At 26.7% G+C, this 13,473-nt stretch overlaps 1 protein-coding gene across 2 annotated transcripts in view; it reads right to left on the reverse strand.

Moving 5' to 3' along the window:
* Positions 1-2,335: 2,335 nt before the first annotated feature.
* The window catches only part of LOC142333892 (macoilin), a 94,754-nt gene continuing 83,616 nt past the window's right edge, over positions 2,336-13,473 (reverse strand). The window contains exon 14 of one of the 2 annotated variants that reach the window (XM_075381634.1): positions 2,336-2,895. The gene's annotated coding sequence lies outside the window, so the exon portion shown is untranslated. Of the gene's footprint in view, positions 2,896-13,126; positions 13,382-13,473 lie in introns of those variants that run through there. The other variant, XR_012758757.1, reaches the window with a different exon arrangement.

Here is a 13,473-nt window from a genome sequence, read left to right on the forward strand (position 1 = left end):
TTTGAAACTGTTTTCTTCCTTCTTCAATCAAGAATAATTTATTTTGACTTTATGGATCTGGTCATTCTTCGTTGCTACAGCCCAATGTCTTTCACATTTATGAATGTAACTAACAATGCTTGCAGTCAATAGATGACAACTGGATTCTAAATCCTGTAAATATTTTTCCTACTACTAATGAGAATAAACATAAATAATAAACAATGAAAAATAATTCTGGAGGCTTGTAGAGATTGAGTTAATAGCTTTTATGAAAATGAACAAACATAACTTTTTTTTATGTGGCCTGGGAATTTTCCTTTATGTTGTTTAAAAAAAAAGATCAACTATAATATACTAATATGTTTTGTAAAAGTAAAATGATAGTATTTTACTAAGCAAAAATTGGAACAAAATTAAGAATATATAAGAAAGTAAAATCAGATTAGAATTACTTACATGCATGAATTATTGTATAAAGATATTTCATATCTCAATACTGGCTTTTTAAATGTTTTCCTTCATAGTTTCATAAAGTGAAACACAATTTATTCATGGATTTACTGTTGTATATTGTGACTGCAGAAAATACGTAAAAGTAATAGATAATTTATTCTGGGGAAATCTATCAACTAAAACTAGAAAAGATCAAATACAGAATTTTAATTTTCTTTAAGAATAATTAAATTTCACTATTATGTCTTTAAAAATAATGAAAAACAAATTATAGAAATATAAGGACTGAAATTAAAAAAGAACTTTATTTGGAAAAAACATTGACAGATTTAACGATACCTTAATTGGAGTATTTCAGGTTTTAAAAAATGTTTAAACCTTTTATGCAGTAAGCACAAAAATAAAGATAATGGATAATAATAAAGGTTTCTAAATGGTATGATAAACCTGCATTCCTCACAAATTGGTGGTTCTAGAATGTCTAGGGTAATAGCATCCTGAAAATTAAAGTTTGTCCTGTAAGGATACAAGGACCCAAAACTGTGTTCAGTAACTCGTCAAATCAACATTGTTAAGGAAACACAATGGAGTTTACTGTATGATATTAAGATTTTTTTAGTGCTAATAACCGCAGTAATAACGACCCAGTACTATTTAAAAAAAGGGAATGTTCAATTGTTAAATGGGACATATGTAAAAGAACGGAATTGTTAATTAATTGATTCAGATTAAATGATTGTGGAGTAGTTTTCTGGTAAGTTATGGCCATTCTGTCAGCAGTGTAGTAGTTTGCCTTCCCATATGTTGCAATAATAAACATTCCTGTGAACAGTGATGTTGACTTTATTTCTTTAAAAAGAAATATCGTTTAATTATTTCTACATTTCTTGAAACAAAATACTGCCAAGAATTCAATGCAAGTAGCAAAAATTTATATCCTACAGTAATGCTAAGATAAAGATGTCTTAACATTTGAGAAAGTTGTTGATTTATGATTTCTGTTTACATTCAACATAGAATTTCCAAAATTTCATGGAGTATACAGAACAAAATTTTTACTTTGGATAAAGCAAGTCTAACCAAAACTATATGTAAGATGGGTCTTGTAGATGCTGAATGTGAATAAAAATTAAAGGATGATTTCTGTACAACACACAGGATTCTAAACAAATGAAAGCCAGGGAAATTTTCTACTACCATATTTGGTAAAGTCTAATAAAGTCATTAGACTTAATCTAAATAGAAAAAAATATTACGCAAAACCAGTTGGAATAGATCATAACTAGTAATTGTAATGAAACAGAAATACTGTTTGTAGATTAGTTGAAACTTTTGATGAAATGCACCATGAAACCCTTTTAAAATTTAGACTTGCTATTTCAGAACCACCATTGTTTAACGTTGTATTCCTTTATTAATCCAGATAGATGATGTTGACTACCCACCCAGAAGATTCATGAATTCTGATGAGTATCTTTGATCAACCCTTACAGCTGAAATAGAGCATCAACTAACTTACATTACTTTGAAAATAGCTTGAATCTTAACAGTCAGAAAAAAGTTAGGAATTAATTGTAAAGCTTGACTGGTTATACTTCTAGGTGGTGGATTTTCAGGTGTATGTAAAAAAAAAAGTTATTTCTTGATTTAAATTGCTTAATATACTGGTTTGAAAGAATACCTTAGTTTGTTTGCTTGTCTTTAATAATTATGTCAAAATACTTTTGACATACACCTAATATTATTAAGATATTTCATATTTGTGCAAATAATTTCAGTTCTACAATTATAATGTCTCAATCACAAAATGATAACATTCATAAAATTAATATTATATATTCAAATCATTAATTTTTGTAATGGTATTAAAACATGTAATTTAAACAATGGTTGATAATTAGAATTAGTCCACAATATATAAACATTTTTTTCAAAGTAACAGACACCAGTTTGAAAAATGTATTAAAAAACTGTTCTTTAATGGTTTATTAACAAGCACTGTTATTTTGTACATTTTATTTAATACTAACTGGTCAGTGGGCTCTGTTCCCTGGATTCCTGACATCATCATAGTTCTGAGAATATTAATTATTTTCTTCATTAAAGAAAAAATAATTATATACTTTATCTCATTATATTTCTGTTGTCATGGTGAGAGATAGAATGAAGTAAGAGGATTATTTTTTTCTTTATTATTTATTTCAACAACATGAATGTATCCTGAAAATTTGAAAACAATCTGTCAGTTGGTAACAAAACTATTGCAAACAAAAAAAAAAACAAACAGATTTTCAAACATTTGAATTTAAATGCAAGACGTAATAAATCAGTTATTTAATATATATATATATATATATATAATTACGTGTGTGTGTGTATGTGTGACATGTGGACAGCCATCCATGCACTTCACACCTTCAATATAACGTAGCAGCATAAACATAGAAATGATTCTCTAATCTGCAAAAAATAAGACTTTATTGTTAACTTAAAATGCAGTGAAGAAAATGGGAGGAGATATTGATAATAAACAGCAATGTAAGTAAATAGATACTGAATAAAAACATATTGACCAAATACATATTTTTATTTGTCATATAAAAACCTGGTTATAATTTTAAAGTAGATTATTGATTTTATAAAAGAAATGTTCCTCACTCTTTAGGTGTGACACGAGTCTAAAATTATGACACAATCAAGAGGTATCATTTAGAAAATTAAACAGAAACTGAATTTATATCATTCAAGAGTTTAAATAAGAAATGAGGATAATACTAAAATTCTCTAATGCTCAAAATTGTTAACAGACTCAAACAGGTTTTGAAAATGTCATTTTTTTATAAAAAACATTTCCTTATAGAAGTATTGTTTATTCAATTTTTAAGATAATTAATACAGGTACACAATAAGTACATAAATTATAAGTAATTGTTTAAATAATAATATGTGTTGACTGCAGTTATTTTATACTTTCATATATTAAGTACATACAAATAAAATATCAAGGAAGCAATTTTATAATCCTGTTATGTAGATAAAAATAAGATAAAGTACAGTAGTATAATAGAATTAAAGTACTTTTGTGCTTTACAAAAGAAGATTTTTCATTACTTACATGGAACACCTACATAAATATTCAAATATCACATATATAGAAATAAATGTATTTCTCACTTCAGCAGTATTTCTGATGCTCTCATAGCTAGCTCAAATCCAATTTGGTGAATATTTCACCTCTGTGTTTCTTATATAACAGCTATAAATTAATTAAGCTTTGTACTTTATTATTTAAATTATCTAAGACTAAAAATTTTAAAAACATACAAAAATAATAAAATACATTTCTCAAATTAAGGGCTGTTCTAGATACAACTTTCAAGAATAACGAAGACTAAACAACCAAATGCACACAAACATGTGACAAGTTGGACAAACATAATAGATCACTCTCATGTAATATATGACGTTCATCAAAACTTTGCAAGTTTATAATTTTAGAAATTAATTAATGCAGATTTCAAAACATATTAAAGATTAAGCTATAAAATTTTTTTTATAAATATCAAAATTTTTTTATGAAGAAAAAATGTCATTAACGTAAAAATATTACTTCAATAAAAGTAAACCTGAAGATTAATAAAATACCTACATTTTTATTTTCAAACACAACAAAAAAATGAGTTGACAACAACAAACCCACTCTGAACAAAAAAATAAAATTAAAAGGAAAATGCTGTACAGAACAAATTCCCATTTTATTTAATTACATCATTATTAAAAAAAAAAAACAAAACAGTAGGCTTGAAAGACGTAAAATATTTTTTTAAGTAAATTAAAAAAAGTTTTTATAAAATATTCAAAAAACCTGTAAAACTGAGTAACAAAATTAATTTCATCAAAATTTAAATCTTAATAAACCTGGTGTAATACTATATAACATAACTAAAATAAAACTAGAAAGCTGGAACAATATGACCATATATAAATGGATTTAATCCAGACTGTATAAATATCGGTGAATAAAATTCAGTAAATAATCTACAACCTGAATTTTTACACTATTAAAGTCAGTACAGAAACAATCGCAATAAATAAATCTTGAGTGAATAAAACCTGCCAGCAAGACAATTTTTTTACCTTGAATTTATCACAAAATATGAATAAACACAAGATTTCCAATGCAAATACAAAAATGAAAATTCTTTGTAGTGCTTAAATTCTGTAAATTATCACCCTTCTTCTAGTGAGTTCTTTATGGTTTGATTTGACCATAATTACAGACGATTAAACAGTCTCTTATTTTTGTAGTTCATTCAAGCATTATAGCTAATTTATTTTATAAAAACATTAACTACAATAAATTTATTTGACTGAATATAAACATGTTTTTTAAAAGTATATGTAATTTAATTAATTAATTAAACAAATAAAAGGAACAGGAAGTAACAGATTTTATAGTGCTTCCAACTAAGAATCTCAATTCTGAGATATATTAAGCACATATCTGATATATTATATACATGGAACAAGCTCACGTTGCACCACTGAATAATGACAAATTTAAGTTGTAGCGGAATCTTTATATTGTAGGTGTACATTAATTAATGTGTTACTACTGTTAACATTATATAACGTTTTTGTTGTAAGCAAGTATAATTACATTTCACTGATCAATATTGATTAATCAGATTTGTAAATTACAGTATAATGAAACATTAGGCTCATTCCAAACACTCTTAAACCCAAAAGATTCAGATGAAAGAAAAGAAAATGAACAAGGTTATTGAAAAGTAGTTAAGAATTTTTTATAAATATTATCAATCATATCAAATATACAATTAATGTAATTATATAATTATATTTTATGTAAAATCATAAAAAAAAAAAAATTAAAAAAAAATATATATATAAAATTGTAAAAATGTTAAGTCATATACCTAAAATTATAAATAATAAAAATATATTTTTTGTTTAGTATATTAATGCATTAAAATTTCACTATTTAACCACTAACCTCACAACAAAAAGATTGAAAAATAATGTTGACTATTTACAAACAGAATTTAATATGTTCAAAAACTGTTGAATCTATAATTTCACAGAAAGGAAAATAAGCTGCATTTCATTTTATCTATACTAATGCTGGGTTAACAACTATTCAGTATGCTGTATTATACAGTGCTAATCATTTATCTATTCAACAAAAATATTTTTAAGAAAAAATCCATGAGTCTGTATCTACAAACAAAATAAGAGGTGCTACCCAAAGGTTCGGGGAATTTGAATTTCGCACGCGAACCATTGCTGGTACGACCTGCTGCCGCTAGATGTGGCTAACAGTACTTCTTTGTGAATCAGTCTTCCAACAGCTGTGACGGTGAGAGGCTGTATTCTTGACTTTCGTGCGGTTGTGTAATGTTGTGTTTTACTGCTTCGGCGAAGTTCTACATGGCAGATTTTAAAGAGCATCAAATTTTACTTCAAGCTTAAAAAAACTGGTGCAGAAACCCATTTCATGCTTGTGGAAACACTTGGTGACAATGCTATAAGTAAAAGTAAAACTTTTTTGTGGTACAAACAATTCAAAGATGGACGAATGACAGTCGATGATGATGATGAGCGTTCAGGAAGACCAGCAACAAGCGCAACAACAGAAAACATCGCGAAAGTGCGAGTGGCTATTGTTGCAGATCACAGACAAACAATCCATGATGTTTGTGCAATCGTACAAATGTCATATGGGTCTGAACAATGCATCTTGTCAGACAATTTGAACATGAGAAGCATTGCTGCAAAATTCGTACCGAGACTGTTCAACAGTAATCAGAAACAAAATTGCATAGCTGTCTGTAGTGAATTGAAAAATTCAGCAAGAGATGACCCTAATTTCATCTCCAACATCATAACTGGTGATGAGACATGGGTGTACAAGTATGACCCTGAAACTAAGCAGCAGTCGTCGCACTGGAAGTCACCAAGTTCACCGTGGCCAAAAAAAGCACGCCAAGTTTGCAGCACTGTGAAGTCCATGATGATTGTTTTTTTTGACATCAAAGGCATTATCCATAAGGAATTTGTTCCTCTTGGTCAAACTGTCAATGGGATGTTCTATTGTAAGTTATGAAGCAGTTACATGAAAGCATTAGGCGCAAACGTTCAGATCTGTAGGGTAACAACAGTTGGGTTCTGCACCATGACAATGCGCCTGCGTACACATCACTAGCCGTTCAGAATTCCTCGGCTTCCAAAAAGATGGTAGTGATTTCCCACCCACCCTATTCGCCTGACCTTGCCCCTTGCGATTTTTTCTCTTTCTGAAAATAAAATTTCAATTGAAAGGCTGTCGTTTTAACACAATTGAGATTCAGGAAGAAACGCAGAATGTGCTTCGAACACTTACACCTGCAGACTTCCAGAGATGCATGGAATCATGGGAAAAGCGCTGGAATAACTGTATCAATGCTCAAGGGGATTACTTTGAAGGAGACAGTAGAAATTATAAGTTATAGTAAGGTATTTTATTTTTATAGTAAAATTCCCCGAACTTTTGGGTAGCACCTCATACTGTGAAAGTGAGGTATAACTACAATAATAAACATTGTTGTTTTTTTTTAAATTTTATTTCTTTTTTTGGTTTTAATGTATTGCAGGATAAATTTATGAAGATATCACAGAGAAAACATTAAACAAAAAAAATTCAAATAATTATGCCCTTATTTCTTTCATTTTACTGAAAACAAACACTTCATAAGTAACCACTTTCTCTTATTTATAATGCACTTTGAAATTTGTCTTAATATAACATAATAATGTCACATCTCTTTATTATGAACAAATAAAATATATATATATATATATATTACAAGTATATGCAAAAATAATGAGACTATGTATACAATCTTATATCTTTTCCAGGAAGGTGATCTAAAATATAACTAGGATTATTGGTAAATCACTTTTGTAGTACATTTACATTACCTGTTAAAATTACATTGCTAGCAGGTTTAACTACAGTATTAAATACTACGTCTTCCAAATTAATGTCTTATAATAAATTACAATTTTGTAATAAAATATCACAAAAATATATTATTTTAAATTGTTTTGTAGATAAAAACTACCCAATGATTTTTTATAGAGTACAATCAATCTTACAAAATAAAATATTTTAATAAATAATAGTAACTTAATTATTATTAAACAGTTCATGTATATTTTATATATTAAAGAAGTCAGTTTTCGTTTTCACATTTTTTCATTTAAATTTACTAATGAATAAACATAACATTTTAGGGTCATTAATTAGGAAAAAAAAGAAGAGTATATACGATATAAATTAACTATGAATTGGTCATATTGTAGTATAGTGTATTACTGTAATGGATTGATATATAATTTGGAACATAATAAAAATAAATGTTTACTTGTCTGCAGAAGCTACATTAGATAAAGATAACAAACTAAGAAAATAAAACTCATTTTTTTTTAACTCAATTTTTCAAAGTAAAGTTTAATATGAGTACCATAAAACACCTATTATTTCTTTTTCCATACAAAATGTTAAAATTGATGTTATTAGTAATAAAAATTGTGTAATACATGCAGTGTAACAGTAAATGCTAAGTAAAGACACTTTTTTAAGATGTCACATCCAGTTCTATTTAGCTATGTATAATCTTTTCTAATTCAGGTTTCAGACAAATGAACAATAAATTTGAATAACAAATGGTAATAATATGATTTATAGACATCATATTTTTTATACTTCATTAAATGTTAACATTTTCAAAGTATAAATTTTCTTCAAAAAAAAAAAAAAAACTAAGTTGTGATTTAAATTATAGAGACCTACATCATTTCAATCAAGCCATAATGGTTTTGCATTCTACTTTGTTACATGTTAATTAAGATATATGTAATTTTTCTTGGCAAAACATAGAGGAAAAATAGCCCGCTAATAAAAATTCTGATGGAGGTTATCCCTGGTCATGGTATGTAACAAGTCAATAAACTATCCTGATCTAGTCAGATCAGAATCTATCCCTTAACAGAATCGTCCCTTTCTTTAACATTTATGATCCCTAATAAAGGAAATGTTCCCCTTCTTTTTCTTATCTTTTAAGCATTCTTCCTTGGATAGAAGCCATTATAATTAGATCACTGTTGCAATATCATTCTTTCATCTTGTGTTAGCTAGCACTACTAGATGATACCACCAAAACTATTTAAAATAAATCAGAGGCAGTTAGTTGTTTATTAGGAATTAATGGCATGGTGACTGTTGACTGTTTTATCTTTCAGAAAATACCAAGCCAGTAGAATAACAACAAATACCAAGCAAGTTGTTGAGGTACTAGAGAGGTGTAAAAGACTAAAGGAAATCTTGAATTCATAAACCTTACATACGCTAAAAGTTTAAAATATACAACTCATAAAGATGGAAATGAAAAACAAAAATGTGAGAGAACGGAAAAATCACATCATACAGCTTTAGATACTTTTTTTACTAATAAAGTGCATTATTAAATGTTTATATGCGAGCATTGTAACGTTTCTTATTGATCAGCTGTTCCAACTCTCAAATCTACTAAAATTCTCTTTACTCAAAAGTAATTCCAACCTCCTACTATATCACATAATTGATCAAAACAAAGCAGATGTGCCTAGACCTTTTTGAGGCAATCCCGATGCACTGGTACTTTGGCTGAGAGAAATATAAAAACAGCTGTGAGCAGATAAATTATGTGTTTCTAGATTGTTTACTAAAAACTAGACTTTTTTTATTAATTTAATTGATGTTAATTACTGTACTGTTGTTAAATTAATTTGATGTGCTTCACAAATGTTACGTTGATATCGAGATATCAATGGTGACTTCTTATTACATGCTTGTGGAGATACAGGTTATTTACGTACAAAAATCCATATTCTGTGTCATGATTGAGTATCAGTTAAATATTATTATTGAGCTTTAGTGAAATAAATTCAGTATAATCAACGAATGACTTAGTACATACCACTAAGTGTAAATAATTGTTTTCAAATGTTCAGTAGGCAGATTTAAGTAAAGTCTGTGACTTCCATATTAGTGAAAAAAATCAAGAACAGAATTATGAATGCATTAACACTAATGAAAACAATAAAATTTAAAAAAAAAATTAGTTACTCTCTAGAAGTTACAAATCAGAAAGAAGGGAAGTTCAGAAACAAATACTGAGGACAATAAATATCAAACTACAATGTCTGCGGCTTCAAATAACGAATCAATGTTTTATATAACAATTACGAATTCCAGAGGTGGCTTAAAGGTAATACTACTACTGTATAATATTGTCCAAGGCCACCTCTTTCAACAGGCTGGATAGAAGTAAGACAAAAATAATGACCTAGGACATATAACACAGCAGGTCCAAAACAATGTTTATACTGGATTTTTCCTCTCTTACAACAATTTAATAAATACATTTGTTAGAAAAACAAACAGATATTCAGAAAATTATTTCTTATTCAACAAACCTGACCACCAAAGTACGGCCTGCAAAGTAAATTTTACAGAAAGAAAGAATTTTTAGCTACTACTTTGAATATAGTTAATAAAAAAAAAACCTGATAGTAAATCATTTTATATTCTCAATTGACTGTGATTGGTCTATAAGAAAAATAATTGGTCTCAGTAAAAATAATTTTGTGATATTTCTCATAGTATCAATACCTTTGCAAAACATGAAACTCCGAAAAATGATCTTTATAGAAAACTTAGGCCACTTACTAGATCTCACCAAACAAGTAGTACAGTAATTCCACAACATTATATTCTAAATCAGAATTTATTTATCAATGAATTTCTGTTAGACACAGCAATATGCTTAGTAAAATTTGACAGATCAAGTTTAGGTAATTATGTTTGAATGAACAAAGCACCAAAAATATATTGACAAAAGAAGATATTTAATTTATTCTCACACACGATATTAAATGATTCTATGTAAGATTAATATTCTATATAACAGTAACTGTAATGGAAAACTTAAAACTGACATCAATTAACACTTTCTGTAGTTGAAACACAATTGAATGGATGTCTACAAAAAATATACCAGCATATTGTAAGAGAAGACGCATTAAGTGAAAAACTTAAATCTCAGAAAAAAAATTGTATATACAGCAAGAAGAAGAAGAAGAAGAAGAAATTGAATTGTCTGCAATACAAATAGGGATGTGCATATTGTTTTCTTTAATGAATATGTCTGTCTCTAATGAAAGAATAAAATAGTTCTACATATTTATGGTGGGTTAGTAGAAAATTAGTGTTAGTGAATTACCTGCACTCAAAATTAATGGGACAACTGGAAGTAAAAAATTATTTTAATTTCATTCTTATATGTTATACATGAATGCAAAACAGCAGATTTTTGCTATTATAAGATGTATTAGAAAAATTATCCTGAACCATTAATAATTTATTAATTTTATTATTATAATAGATTAGGCTACATTTAATTTTTAATGCAGTAAATATTAACATTTGAAAGGAAGTTATTTTATCTAAAACTCAAAAAACAGATTTGTTAACAAATAAAAAATTAACCTTATTTTATACAAAAAGGTAATAAAATATTAAGAAAAAAAAAATTCGGGAAGACAAAAAATAATACCACTGGAAGAAATTTTAATGAATTCAGCAAACTACAAATGAGGAAGCATTTTGCAGTCTATAAATAACTGAATATTAAGCAGTTCGACAAGCATTAGGAAGCTCAAAACATAATAAAATGTTAACTAAAAAGTTATAAATTATTAGAAATTAATACATGCATAACAAAACATAAAAAAAGCAATGATTTTTAAAAAGAAAAAAATATTTTTAATATTTTATAAATCAGACAGTGTAGTAGTAGTAGTCAACATACTGGATTCTCATTCAACTAATTTAGCATTTTATTACCAGCGAAATAAAGACTTTTTTTACCATCAATAAAATCAAAAAATTGGGGGATATACTTGTTGAATAAATAAATAAAGTTAAATTCTCAAATTAACGTAATCATAATTAAAGACTAAAAAAAAATATTTTTTTATTTTTATTTATGACAAACATTAAATCCACCGATTGGCATGGTTAAACTAACAAGTAAACTGTGGTTAAACTTTTGAAAAAAAAAACAATTATAAAAAAATGTACATTAAGATTATTTAAAATTTATTATTTCAAAACAGAAAATTCAATATCATCAGAAAATTAAATCATAACAATATTTTGGCAGTTTTGTATATAAGCTAATTTTAACATGAAAATGTACCTGAAATAAAACCATGTAATCCAAGATAAACATATTTCACATACAACAAATCTGCCTTTTGAAAAGGGAGAACAGGATGAATAATATTAATTTAAATTCAAAAGCATGAATACAATATTTGATATGTTTGCAATTCATGAGAAACTACATGTCAGGGAGACTACACTGATAAAAAGCAGTTTTCATTGAATGAGTACTCTTCAATATACAACATTTGTATGTTCTGTTAACATAATCTTCCAACGGCATGAAGAAAAATTTCTTAGGAATGCCAGTGCTCATTTATGGTCAACAGGTAAAATTCCACTTTTTTTTATAACATATATGCATACAGTTAAAGTAATAAAAAATGTTCTTCCCATTTTAATTAAAATAAATTTTTAACTACCCACAGTAAAGGTAGTATGGGATCTATGAATAATATAATACAGATAATTAAAAAAATCTGAAGTATATATGGATGCATCTTAAATCATGTTACACAGAGATATACATCAATATTATTGTATGTGTGTGTATATATGTATATATATCTTCATAAAAAGAATGAAATTTACAAATTTATTAATTATAATAAACTAATTTAATAAAAAAGATATTTATATGATAGACTTAAATATCACACTTTAAAATTTTAAATGGCTGAGGCATCAGAGTTACAAAAATTTATATAAACCATACTCTAACTGTTTAGATTTCATGAATAACATGTCTATGTTTGAAGTCTTAAAAACCAGATGATGCTTTAAAGTCACTTTCTTTCAAATAAGCACATAAAAAAATAAGCTTTTAATTTTTGTAGAAAAAAGACCCTGGTGTTAATCCATCCCAGATTATCATATGTACATAAAACAGATTTTCAGAAATGTTATGAATAAAATAACAATTGTGTTTTCAAAATATATATAATAAACCAAACTTAATTCAACTTAAGGCAATTTTTTTTTTTTAAATTCAATGAAAAGTAGATAAATTATGATGCTGATCAACCCAACTATTTTACAATAAATAGCAAATTGCTGTTAACTTACTATTTCATTTATTTGTTATTTTTACTTTTAGCTTAGAAAACTACATCCTAGTAGCATAATTTAATCTTCTTAAAATAAATTATATATTGCTTTCTACATCATCTCTCTCTGTTGAGTACACTTAAAAATTGATTATTTTCTTAAATGGGACTTTTATAAAATAAAAAAATTAAAAATTAGTTGTCAGATAATGAAACTATTATACTGATACCAATTTTTAAAAAAAATATTTAAATATAATTCTCAATAACTTAAATGTTATTACGCCCAAAAATGTTATTTTCTTGTTGAATCATTTTTACTCTCTAAAAACAGTAATAATGGTTTTTGGTATAAAAAAGAAACAAATACTTTTCTTAAAAATTTACTGGGATTTAAGAGTAGCAATTATAAAAACCTTGAGATACCTGAAAACCTTTTAATAATATAAATACGCTTTTACAATGTCATTTTGCTTCAAGTTTTCTAAATTAAATCTAAAAACAGTTACAAGCTTCAAAATCCCAGATAACTTCCCTTTGGATCGCATTCTTGTAGCTGTAGCAGACAAATTATTAATCATATTTCTTAAAAATATGAAATTATTTTTCAAATTTAAAAATGATAAAAACATATCTAAAAAACACAAACAACAAATATGTTAATATGTTAGCACTAAAATTAAAAACATTTTAAAAAATCAAACATGAAAGTAATAGCACCAGCAT

This window comes from Lycorma delicatula, chromosome 1 (genome assembly GCF_047948215.1).
Source record: "Lycorma delicatula isolate Av1 chromosome 1, ASM4794821v1, whole genome shotgun sequence".
Classification (NCBI taxonomy): Eukaryota; Metazoa; Arthropoda; class Insecta; order Hemiptera; family Fulgoridae; genus Lycorma; species Lycorma delicatula.